This window comes from Entelurus aequoreus, linkage group LG19 (assembly GCF_033978785.1).
Source record: "Entelurus aequoreus isolate RoL-2023_Sb linkage group LG19, RoL_Eaeq_v1.1, whole genome shotgun sequence".
Lineage (NCBI taxonomy): Eukaryota > Metazoa > Chordata > Actinopteri > Syngnathiformes > Syngnathidae > Entelurus > Entelurus aequoreus.
In genome coordinates, this window is record NC_084749.1 from 5,744,612 (window position 1) to 5,757,368 (window position 12,757).

Here is a 12,757-nt window from a genome sequence, read left to right on the forward strand (position 1 = left end):
GATCTTTGACTAGTGTATTCACGGTTGATCCTTAAAGCCATATTTTTGCTGAAAGGATTTAGTATAGAACAACGACGATAAAGATTGCAACTTTTGGTATCTGATAAAAAAAAGGCTTGCACCTACCGGAAGTAGCGTGACGTAGTCAGTTGAACATATACGCAAAGTTCCCTATTGTTTACAATGATGGCCGCATGAAGTGAGAGAGATTCGGACCGAGAAAGCGACAATTTCCCCATTAATTTGAGCGAGGATGAAAGATTTGTGGATGAGTAAAGTGCAAGTGAAGGACTAGTGGGGAGTTGAAGCTATTCAGATAGGGAAGATGCTGTGAGAGCCGGGGGTGACCTGATATTCAGCTGGGAATGACTACAACAGTAAATAAACACAAGACATATATTTACTCTATTAGCCACAACACAACCAGGCTTATATTTAATATGCCACAAATTAATCCTGCATAAAAACACCTGCGTGTTTGTTATGCTAGCTCCTAGCTCCTCTGCTAGCTCCTAGCTCCATAGAACACGCCAATACAATTCAAACACCTGATCAACACACACAATCACTCAGCCCAAAAGACCGTTTACCTAACCCAAGGTTCATAAAGCTTATATATTTTAAAAAAGTTACGTACGTGTCGCGCACGTACGGTCAAGCGATCAAATGTTTGGAAGCCAAAGCTGCATACTCACAGTAGCACGTCTGCGTCTTTGTCATCCAAATCAAAGTAATCCTGGTAAGAGTCTGTGTTGTCCCAGTTCTCTACAGGCGTCTGTGTATCGAAGTCAAAAGTCCTCCTGGTTAGAGTCTCTGTTATCCGAATTCTTCCATCTTGACTGCATCTTTCGGGAATGTAAACAAAGAAGCGCCGGCTGTGGACGTGTTGCTGCTGACTTCCCTCGCAAAATAGACGCTTCGCACCGACAACTTTCTTCTTTGCTTGCTCAGCTTCTTTCTCCATAATGCAATGAACATAATTGCAACAGATTCACCAACACAGATGTCCAGAATACAGCCAGAATGAGATGAAAACAGCTATTTCGTATTGGCTTCAATGTGGAAGCCATACCCGTGTTCCCCGGGCTACGTCACGCGCATACGTCATCCTCAGAGGCGTTTCGAACCGGAAGTTTAGCGGCAAATTTGAAATGTCACTTTATAAGTTAACCCGGCCGTATTGGCATGTGTTATAATGTTAAGATTTCATCATTGATATATAAACTATCAGACTGCGTGGTCGCTAGTAGTGGCTTTCAGTAGGCCTTTAAAAACAGCAGAACCCAGCTGTCAAATAGCGGATCTTTGACTAGCTTTTTTTTTTAAAGGACTGTATATCCTTCGAAACAGAAGGGCACACCTGTCAAATAGAGGATCTTTGACTAGCATTTTTTTTGCATTAAGAGAAGAGCCCGCCTGTCAGATGAATATCTAAATGACAGTCAACAAAAAGCGCACTAGCGCCTCCCGCAGGACTGGAGTGGAACTGCAACAACACAAGTTTGACTAAACAGAAAAACCAAGAGCCGTTGAAGCTCTGTGAACTTTTCCCAACCTGCGAGGAGGAGACTTGTAGTGCCTCCCCTCTGACAAGTGTCATTTAAGACTGCTTTAAGACCTCTACCATTGTCCCTGTCCCCAAGAAAGCACGGATCACAGGACTAAATGACTACAGGCCGGTCGCGCTGACGTCTGTGGTCATGAAGTCCTTTGAGCGCTTGGTCCTGCCCCACCTCAAGGACATCACCGCCCCCCCCTCCTGGACCCACTGTAGTTCGCCTACAGAGCCAACAGGTCTGTGGATGATGCAGTGAACCTGGCCCTCCACTTCATCCTGGAGCATCTGGACTCCCCAGGAACCTACGCTAGGATCCTGTTTGTGGACTTCAGCTCCACCTTCAACACCATCCTCCCTGGACTGCTACGAGACAAGCTCTACCAGCTCAGCGTGCCCGACTCCCTCTGCAGTTGGATTAATGACTTCCTGACAGACCGAAGACAGCACGCAAGGCTGGGGAAGATTGTCTCGGACAGTCGAACCACGAACACTGGTACTCCTCAGGGCTGTGTACTCTCTCCCTGGCTCTTCTCCCTGTATACAAACTGCTGCACCTCCAGTCACCAATCCGTAAAACTGCTCAAGTTTGCGGATGACACCACCCTCATCGGGCTCATCTCGAATGGCGATGAGTCCGCCTACAGGAGAGAGGTGGACCGGCTGACGTCCTGGTGCAGCCTCAACAACCTGGAGCTGAACGCCCAGAAAACAGTGGAGATGATCATGGACTTCAGGAAAGTCACAGCCCCACCATCCCCCCTCACCCTGATTGACTCTCCCACCCCCGTCCCCATTGTGGACTCCTTCCGTTTCTTGGGCACCACCATCACCCAGGACCTCAAGTGGGAGCCGACCATCAGCTCCCTCATCAAGAAGGCCCAGCAGAGGATGTACTTCCTGCGGCAGCTGAGGAAACTTAAGGTGCCGACCGAGATGCTGGTGCAGTTTTACTCAGCCATCATAGAGTCCATCCTGACCTCCTCCATCACAGTGTGGTTCCCCGGCGCCACAGTCCAGGATAAGAATAGACTGCAGCGCATCGTACATGCTGCTGAGAAGGTGATTGGCTGCAAGCTCCCATCCCTCCAGGACTTGTTCTCCTCCAGGACCAGGAGACGTGTGGGTGGGATCACAGCTGACTCTTCTCACCCTGGACACACACTATTCTCCCCTCTCCCCTCAGGCAGGAGACTACGCTCCATCCAGACCCACACCTCCCGCCACCTCAACACTTTTTTCCGCTCGGCCATCAGGCAAATGAACAAGAACTCCTAACAGCAGCTCCTTGAATCCCTTCTAAGTCTGATAGCTCAGTCACAGCTCTTTTTACTACCAAATATGTGTTATATGGGTTTTATGTCGCACGTTTGCACCAAGAAAAATTCCTAGTTTGTGAACCCGTTCTCAAACAATGGCAATAAAACTATTCTGATTCTGATTTCACAAAGGTAGACTAATATTTTCCTGACTTGGTGTGTGACGCAGCTGGTTTGTAAACACCAAGTCAGTGTTTGTCTCCATCAGCTGGTGTGTAAACACCAAGTCAGTGTTTGTCTCCATCAGCTGGTGTGTAAACACCAAGTCAGTGTTTGGCTCCATCAGCTGGTGTGTAAACACCAAGTCGGTGTTTGGCTCCATCAGCTGGTGTGTAAACACCAAGTCGGTGTTTGGCTCCATCAGCTGGTGTGTAAACACCAAGTCGGTGTTTGGCTCCATCAGCTGGTGTGTAAACACCAAGTCAGTGTTTGGCTCCATCAGCTGGTGTGTAAACACCAAGTCAGTGTTTGTCTCCATCAGCTGGTGTGTAAACACCAAGTCAGTGTTTGGCTCCATCAGCTGGTGTGTAAACACCAAGTCAGTGTTTGGCTCCATCAGCTGGTGTGTAAACACCAAGTCAGTGTTTGGCTCCATCAGCTGGTGTGTAAACACCAAGTCAGTGTTTGTCTCCATCAGCTGGTGTGTAAACACCAAGTCAGTGTTTGTCTCCATCAGCTGGTGTGTAAACACCAAGTCAGTGTTTGTCTCCATCAGCTGGTGTGTAAACACCAAGTCAGTGTTTGTCTCCATCAGCTGGTGTGTAAACACCAAGTCAGTGTTTGGCTCCATCAGCTGGTGTGTAAACACCAAGTCAGTGTTTGGCTCCATCAGCTGGTGTGTAAACACCAAGTCAGTGTTTGGCTCCATCAGCTGGTGTGTAAACACCAAGTCGGTGTTTGTCTCCATCAGCTGGTGTGTAAACACCAAGTCGGTGTTTGGCTCCATCAGCTGGTGTGTAAACACCAAGTCAGTGTTTGGCTCCATCAGCTGGTGTGTAAACACCAAGTCGGTGTTTGTCTCCATCAGCTGGTGTGTAAACACCAAGTCGGTGTTTGTCTCCATCAGCTGGTGTGTAAACACCAAGTCGGTGTTTGGCTCCATCAGCTGGTGTGTAAACACCAAGTCGGTGTTTGGCTCCATCAGCTGGTGTGTAAACACCAAGTCGGTGTTTGGCTCCATCAGCTGGTGTGTAAACACCAAGTCAGTGTTTGGCTCCATCAGCTGGTGTGTAAACACCAAGTCAGTGTTTGGCTCCATCAGCTGGTGTGTAAACACCAAGTCAGTGTTTGGCTCCATCAGCTGGTGTGTAAACACCAAGTCAGTGTTTGGCTCCATCAGCTGGTGTGTAAACACCAAGTCAGTGTTTGGCTCCATCAGCTGGTTTGTAAACACCAAGTCGGTGTTTGGCTCCATCAGCTGGTGTGTAAACACCAAGTCGGTGTTTGGCTCCATCAGCTGGTGTGTAAACACCAAGTCGGTGTTTGGCTCCATCAGCTGGTGTGTAAACACCAAGTCAGTGTTTGGCTCCATCAGCTGGTGTGTAAACACCAAGTCAGTGTTTGGCTCCATCAGCTGGTGTGTAAACACCAAGTCAGTGTTTGGCTCCATCAGCTGGTGTGTAAACACCAAGTCAGTGTTTGGCTCCATCAGCTGGTGTGTAAACACCAAGTCAGTGTTTGGCTCCATCAGCTGGTTTGTAAACACCAAGTCGGTGTTTGGCTCCATCAGCTGGTTTGTAAACACCAAGTCGGTGTTTGGCTCCATCAGCTGGTGTGTAAACACCAAGTCAGTGTTTGGCTCCATCAGCTGGTGTGTAAACACCAAGTCAGTGTTTGGCTCCATCAGCTGGTGTGTAAACACCAAGTCAGTGTTTGGCTCCATCAGCTGGTTTGTAAACACCAAGTCGGTGTTTGGCTCCATCAGCTGGTGTGTAAACACCAAGTCAGTGTTTGTCTCCATCAGCTGGTGTGTAAACACCAAGTCAGTGTTTGTCTCCATCAGCTGGTGTGTAAACACCAAGTCAGTGTTTGTCTCCATCAGCTGGTGTGTAAACACCAAGTCAGTGTTTGTCTCCATCAGCTGGTGTGTAAACACCAAGTCAGTGTTTGTCTCCATCAGCTGGTGTGTAAACACCAAGTCAGTGTTTGTCTCCATCAGCTGGTGTGTAAACACCAAGTCGGTGTTTGTCTCCATCAGCTGGTGTGTAAACACCAAGTCGGTGTTTGGCTCCATCAGCTGGTGTGTAAACACCAAGTCGGTGTTTGGCTCCATCAGCTGGTGTGTAAACACCAAGTCGGTGTTTGGCTCCATCAGCTGGTGTGTAAACACCAAGTCGGTGTTTGGCTCCATCAGCTGGTGTGTAAACACCAAGTCAGTGTTTGGCTCCATCAGCTGGTGTGTAAACACCAAGTCAGTGTTTGGCTCCATCAGCTGGTGTGTAAACACCAAGTCAGTGTTTGGCTCCATCAGCTGGTGTGTAAACACCAAGTCAGTGTTTGGCTCCATCAGCTGGTGTGTAAACACCAAGTCAGTGTTTGGCTCCATCAGCTGGTTTGTAAACACCAAGTCGGTGTTTGGCTCCATCAGCTGGTGTGTAAACACCAAGTCGGTGTTTGGCTCCATCAGCTGGTGTGTAAACACCAAGTCGGTGTTTGGCTCCATCAGCTGGTGTGTAAACACCAAGTCAGTGTTTGGCTCCATCAGCTGGTGTGTAAACACCAAGTCAGTGTTTGGCTCCATCAGCTGGTGTGTAAACACCAAGTCAGTGTTTGGCTCCATCAGCTGGTGTGTAAACACCAAGTCAGTGTTTGGCTCCATCAGCTGGTGTGTAAACACCAAGTCGGTGTTTGGCTCCATCAGCTGGTTTGTAAACACCAAGTCGGTGTTTGGCTCCATCAGCTGGTTTGTAAACACCAAGTCGGTGTTTGGCTCCATCAGCTGGTGTGTAAACACCAAGTCAGTGTTTGGCTCCATCAGCTGGTGTGTAAACACCAAGTCAGTGTTTGGCTCCATCAGCTGGTGTGTAAACACCAAGTCAGTGTTTGGCTCCATCAGCTGGTTTGTAAACACCAAGTCGGTGTTTGGCTCCATCAGCTGGTGTGTAAACACCAAGTCAGTGTTTGTCTCCATCAGCTGGTGTGTAAACACCAAGTCAGTGTTTGTCTCCATCAGCTGGTGTGTAAACACCAAGTCAGTGTTTGTCTCCATCAGCTGGTGTGTAAACACCAAGTCAGTGTTTGTCTCCATCAGCTGGTGTGTAAACACCAAGTCAGTGTTTGTCTCCATCAGCTGGTGTGTAAACACCAAGTCGGTGTTTGTCTCCATCAGCTGGTGTGTAAACACCAAGTCGGTGTTTGGCTCCATCAGCTGGTGTGTAAACACCAAGTCGGTGTTTGGCTCCATCAGCTGGTGTGTAAACACCAAGTCGGTGTTTGGCTCCATCAGCTGGTGTGTAAACACCAAGTCGGTGTTTGGCTCCATCAGCTGGTGTGTAAACACCAAGTCAGTGTTTGGCTCCATCAGCTGGTGTGTAAACACCAAGTCAGTGTTTGGCTCCATCAGCTGGTGTGTAAACACCAAGTCAGTGTTTGGCTCCATCAGCTGGTGTGTAAACACCAAGTCAGTGTTTGGCTCCATCAGCTGGTGTGTAAACACCAAGTCAGTGTTTGGCTCCATCAGCTGGTTTGTAAACACCAAGTCGGTGTTTGGCTCCATCAGCTGGTGTGTAAACACCAAGTCGGTGTTTGGCTCCATCAGCTGGTGTGTAAACACCAAGTCGGTGTTTGGCTCCATCAGCTGGTGTGTAAACACCAAGTCAGTGTTTGGCTCCATCAGCTGGTGTGTAAACACCAAGTCAGTGTTTGGCTCCATCAGCTGGTGTGTAAACACCAAGTCAGTGTTTGGCTCCATCAGCTGGTGTGTAAACACCAAGTCAGTGTTTGGCTCCATCAGCTGGTGTGTAAACACCAAGTCAGTGTTTGGCTCCATCAGCTGGTTTGTAAACACCAAGTCGGTGTTTGGCTCCATCAGCTGGTTTGTAAACACCAAGTCGGTGTTTGGCTCCATCAGCTGGTGTGTAAACACCAAGTCAGTGTTTGGCTCCATCAGCTGGTGTGTAAACACCAAGTCAGTGTTTGGCTCCATCAGCTGGTGTGTAAACACCAAGTCAGTGTTTGGCTCCATCAGCTGGTTTGTAAACACCAAGTCGGTGTTTGGCTCCATCAGCTGGTGTGTAAACACCAAGTCAGTGTTTGTCTCCATCAGCTGGTGTGTAAACACCAAGTCAGTGTTTGTCTCCATCAGCTGGTGTGTAAACACCAAGTCAGTGTTTGTCTCCATCAGCTGGTGTGTAAACACCAAGTCAGTGTTTGTCTCCATCAGCTGGTGTGTAAACACCAAGTCAGTGTTTGTCTCCATCAGCTGGTGTGTAAACACCAAGTCAGTGTTTGTCTCCATCAGCTGGTGTGTAAACACCAAGTCAGTGTTTGTCTCCATCAGCTGGTGTGTAAACACCAAGTCAGTGTTTGGCTCCATCAGCTGGTGTGTAAACACCAAGTCAGTGTTTGTCTCCATCAGCTGGTGTGTAAACACCAAGTCAGTGTTTGTCTCCATCAGCTGGTGTGTAAACACCAAGTCAGTGTTTGTCTCCATCAGCTGGTGTGTAAACACCAAGTCAGTGTTTGGCTCCATCAGCTGGTGTGTAAACACCAAGTCAGTGTTTGGCTCCATCAGCTGGTGTGTAAACACCAAGTCAGTGTTTGTCTCCATCAGCATGCATTGTGCTGGGATAAATGTGAGATGAAGGGCTTTTATTGTTGCTGCTGGGCCTGAGAGGGCAAGTAAATCCTGTGCAGGACGTATGTGACGCTGATCTTTGCCGGCTTATGGAGATAGAAGAGTCGGGGGGGGATTTATTCATTTGGTGTTAAGCCAAGAGAAAGCGGCTCATGTTGATTGTGTTTGTGTGCCTGAACTGCACAAGTTGTAACAGAACTTGTCCTCTCTGCACTTGATGTTGTCATCACGTCCATACTTTTGCTCCACGGACTGAATAAAAAGTCTTTTTTTCTCTCTCGCCGTGTTTTGACACGCCGGCAAGATTGTGACGGCGTGCAATAAAAGTCCACTCATGATGTTGCTGCCGGGCAGACATGACTTAGATCAAGCTGATAGAGCGCCGTCGTGACTTTTCACCACTTTTACTCGGCTTGGGAGATTCCAATCGAAGGTCGCGACGGCGATAAAATGTCAAATTGAAGATGGAGTCGTTTGTCACACTCTGCCGCCATGACAACGGCACTCAAGTAGAGAAAACAAAGGTAATAGCACTGCCTGGCCTCTAGGGGTCACCATTCAGGCCGCTTATAATCAATCAATGTTTATTTATATAGCCCTAAATCAGGAGTGTCTCAAAGGGCTGCACAAGCCACAACGACATCCTCGGTACAGAGCCCACATAAGGGCAAGGAAAAACTCACAACCCCAATGGGACGTCGATGTGAATGACTATGAGAAACCTTGGAGAGGACCGCATATGTGGGTAACCCCCGAGGTTACCCTTGACTTTTGGACTGTAGATTATTTGTTATTATTATTACCCATACTTACCTTTTTAACTAGAGATGTCCGATAATATCGGTCTGCCGATATTATCGGTCTGCCGATATTATCGGCCGATAAATGCGTTAAAATGTAATATCGGAAATTATTGGTATCGGTTTTTTTATTATCAGTATCTTTTTTTTATTTTTATTTTTATTAAATCCACATAAAAAACACAAGATACACTTACAATTAGTGCACCAAGCCAAAAAACCTCCCCCCCCCCCATTTACACTCATTCACACAAAAGGGTTGTTTCTTTCTGTTATTAATATTCTGCTTCCTACATTATACATCAATATATATCAATACAGTCTGCAAGGGATACAGTCCGTAAGCACACATGATTGTGCGTGCTGCTGGTCCACTAATAATACTAACCTTTAACAGTTAATTTTACAAATTTTCATTAATTACTAGTTTCTATGTAACTGTTTTTATATTGTTTTACTTTCTTTTTTATTCAAGAAAATGTTTTTAATTTATTTATCTTATTTTATTTGATTAATTTTTTTAAAAAGTACCTTAACTTCACCATACCTGGTTGTCCAAATTAGGCATAATAATGTGTTAATTCCACAACTGCATATATCGGTTGATATCGGTATCGGTAATTAGAGTTGGACAATATCGGCATATCGGCAAAAAAAGCCATTATCGGACATCCCTAGTTACAAGTTACATTGTTACAATTATTTTGTTAAATGGTGCAAATGTGCAAAAAAACATTAAGATTTGTAAAACTTGCATTAAAGTATCATTTTAAACCAATTATTCTTGTAATATTACCACTTTTATTTTAAAAAAAAAAACATTCACACATTTTAAAATGTTGATACCAGGACTGTATTTTAATATGACAACTTTGTCATATTAGTTTGAAGTTAATTTTTTTATCTAAAAAAGTAAATGTGGTTAATTTTTTATTTGCTGAAATTAAAAATCCGCTCATAACTGAGTTATGTTGCAAACTAACTGACAATAATTATGTAATAAAGTAATAAATGGGTGCCATTGTGTTTGTCACTGTGGTAGAATCCAGGTCAATACTGCCGTGCTTTAGTTTTGAAGCTTACTTTGCACTGAACAGGAAATGACTGTATTTACTGGTTTGATATACTTTTATATGGGTTTCACCTTTTGCTTTAAATTAAATTGTTTTTAAATGTTAATTTTTTTGTATTTGTGTATTTACGACAAATAAATCTATAATCATACATATTATCCCTGCAAACTAATAATTACAGTATTGTTTACACTTTTTCTACTTTAAAAGTGATTTTTTTTCTAGGTGCAACTAACAGAAGAAAAGCAAAATTTCTAATTTTAGGGAAAAAAAAGTCACATTATTATTAAAAGTTAATTATAAGTTAAATCGTTACACAAAATGTTGAATTGATAGTGCAAATGTGCCAAAACACCATTTAAATATTTGTAAAACTTAAACTAAAATATAATTTTAAATAACGTATGCCTGTACAATGACCACTTGTTTCTTTTATTAAAAAAAATACTTATTCACACATTTTGTCATGTAATACTAACAGATTCTTCTAATGTATTTTATTGTAATATCTCATTTAGAATTTTTCTTTCAATTCATCCATCTATACATTTTCTACTGCTTATCCCTCTTGGGGTCGCGGGGGGTGCTGGAGCCTACCCCAATCAAAAAAATAATAAAATGTGGCTAATTTGTTATTTGCTGAAAATGAAAATCCGCTGAAAACTAACGGCATGTTAGTCATTTTATGCAATAAAGTACTAAATGGGTGCTTTTTTGTTAGTTACTGTGGTAGAATCCAGGTCTATACTGCCGTGCTTTTTTTTTTAAAGCTTACTTTGCACTGAACAGAAAGTGACTATTTATTTTGTATATTTTATAGGTTTCACCTTTGGTTTTGAATTAAATTCTGTTTTAAAATGTAACATTTTTTGTATGTGTATTTATGTCAAATAAAAAATCTGTATTCATACAAAATGTTTCCTGCATACTAATAACACTATTGTTTACACTATTTCTACTTTAATATGATTTTTTTAAAAGGAGTGGAAAAAAAGTAAAATGTATAATTCTAGGGGGGAAAAGTCATTGTTATGATAAAGTAACTAGAAGTTAAATTGTTAAACATTTTTTAATGCAAATGTACCCAAAAATGATTTAAATATTTATAAAACTTACACTTAAGTATCATTCTAACCCAAGTCTGCTTGTATTATGACCACTTATTTGTTTTATTTTAAATATATATTCACACATTTTTTCATGTAATGCTAGGACTTTATCCTAATTAAATAATTGTATTAGAATATCACAATTTTATTCTCATATTAGTTTGTATTTTAATAAATAATAATAATAAAATAATTTGTTATTTGCTGAAAAATATTTATTTTTAGTTATGTTGCAAACTAACTAATGGAATTGATTGTTTAATAAAGTAATAAATGGGTGCAATTGTGTTAGGTACTTTGGTAGAATCCAGGTCAATACTGCCGTGCTTTAATTTTGAAGCTCACTTTGCACTAAACAGGAAGTAAGCACTAATCAGTTCTGTAGTTATGTTGCGGCTTAGTGATCATGATGAAGTGAACAATACTATATCGACGTAAACAAACCATTTTTCATTGAAACATTCAATTGTTATGTCGACAGAAGCGGTCAACCGTGAATGGCTGACAAACTTATTGGGAAGCAGACATTTTTGTGTGTTTTTTTAAACTCTTTAAAAGCCAGTTGGAGTTTTATTTAGCAGGACCAAACGGGCTTTAGGCTGAAAAAGCCATCGAGCAGTGCGGCGCTGCTGGAAATAAACACGCTGAAAAAGAATAGGTGACCTAAATGAGAACGTTTGCTGCATTCCAAAGAGTATCCTTGCCTTCTTCTCTCCTGATATTCAGTCAGGAGCAGATGGAGCTTGTGGTCCGGGGTCAGTCAGACCATGGGCAGCAAAGCAGATAGGATTTTTCTAACACCAGGGTCCCTGTGAAGGACTCAACCCACGGCCAGCTGCCCCCGCTGCGGCTGTAGTGACCCTGTCAGCTCAGGGACGTTGGACCTACTTTACGTCTTATCCCCCCCCCCTCCTGTTTTATACACTGCTGAGCTCAAAGTAGTCTGAGCTGCAATTACTTCCATTAGAAGCCAAACCCCAGCGACCGTAACAAGCTGAGAACTTTGTCATTTTGTGCAATAACGGCGCCGCTTGAGAATGTCTAATTAAATCTGGTTGGAATCGTCTCTCCGTTGCCCTTTGAGGGTCCAATCTGTGAGCAGACCGAGCATCTGCACCCAGGCTCTTGTTACCAGAACATTAACCCAGACAGATGTTACCACGGCCCATGTTTGTTCGGTCTAAGTACTCCAGAGATTAGGAGCCAGAAGGACGCTCAAGCTGTCCTTGTATGGGTTTTTTTGCTGGCCATGGAGCTGTCACGTATAAAAAACCCCACACTCCGGATTCCTTTCCCAGATCGTCCACCAGGGGCACACTGTCGGAATTACAGTAGAAGAAGAAACAACTGAACCAGCAGTTTGCTGTTTAAAGGCCTACTGAAAGCCACTACTAGCGACCACGCAGTCTGATAGTTTATATATCAATGATGACATCTTAACATTGCAACACATGCCAATACGGCCGGGTTAACTTATAAAGTGACATTTTAAATTTCCCGCCAAACTTCCGGTTGAAAACGTCTATGTATGATGACGTATGCGCGTGACGTCACTAGTTAAACGGAAGTATTGGTACACCATTGAATCACATACAAAAAAGCTCTGTTTTCATCTCAAAATTCCACAGTATTCTGGACATCTGTGTTGGTGAATCTTTTGCAATTTGTTTAATGAACAATGAAGACTGCAAAGAAGAAAGTTGTAGGTGGGATCGGTGTATTAGCGGCTGGCTGCAGCAACACAACCAGGAGGACTTTGACTTGGATAGCAGACACGCTAGCCGACGCTAGCCGCCGACCGCACGGATGATCGGGTGAAGTCCTTCGTCCTTCCGTCGATCGCTGGAACGCAGGTGAGCACGGGTGTTGATGAGCAGATGAGGGCTGGCTGGCGTAGGTGGAGCGCTAATGTTTTTATCATAGCTCTGTGAGGTCCGGTTGCTAAGTTGCTAAATTAGCCTTAGCGTCGTTAGCAACAGCATTGTTAAGCTTTACCAGGCTGAGAATTATTAACCGTGTAGTTACATGTACATGGTTTAATAGTATTGTTGATCTTCTGTCCATCCTTCCAGTCAGGGGTTTATGTATTTTGTTTCTATCTGCATT

The 12,757-nt window shown here is 43.7% G+C and overlaps 1 protein-coding gene across 2 annotated transcripts in view; it reads right to left on the reverse strand.

The window, feature by feature from the left end:
- The window catches only part of LOC133635032 (uncharacterized), a 56,841-nt gene that overhangs the window by 8,855 nt on the left and 35,229 nt on the right, over positions 1–12,757 (reverse strand). The gene's annotated exons all lie outside the window — the stretch shown is intronic.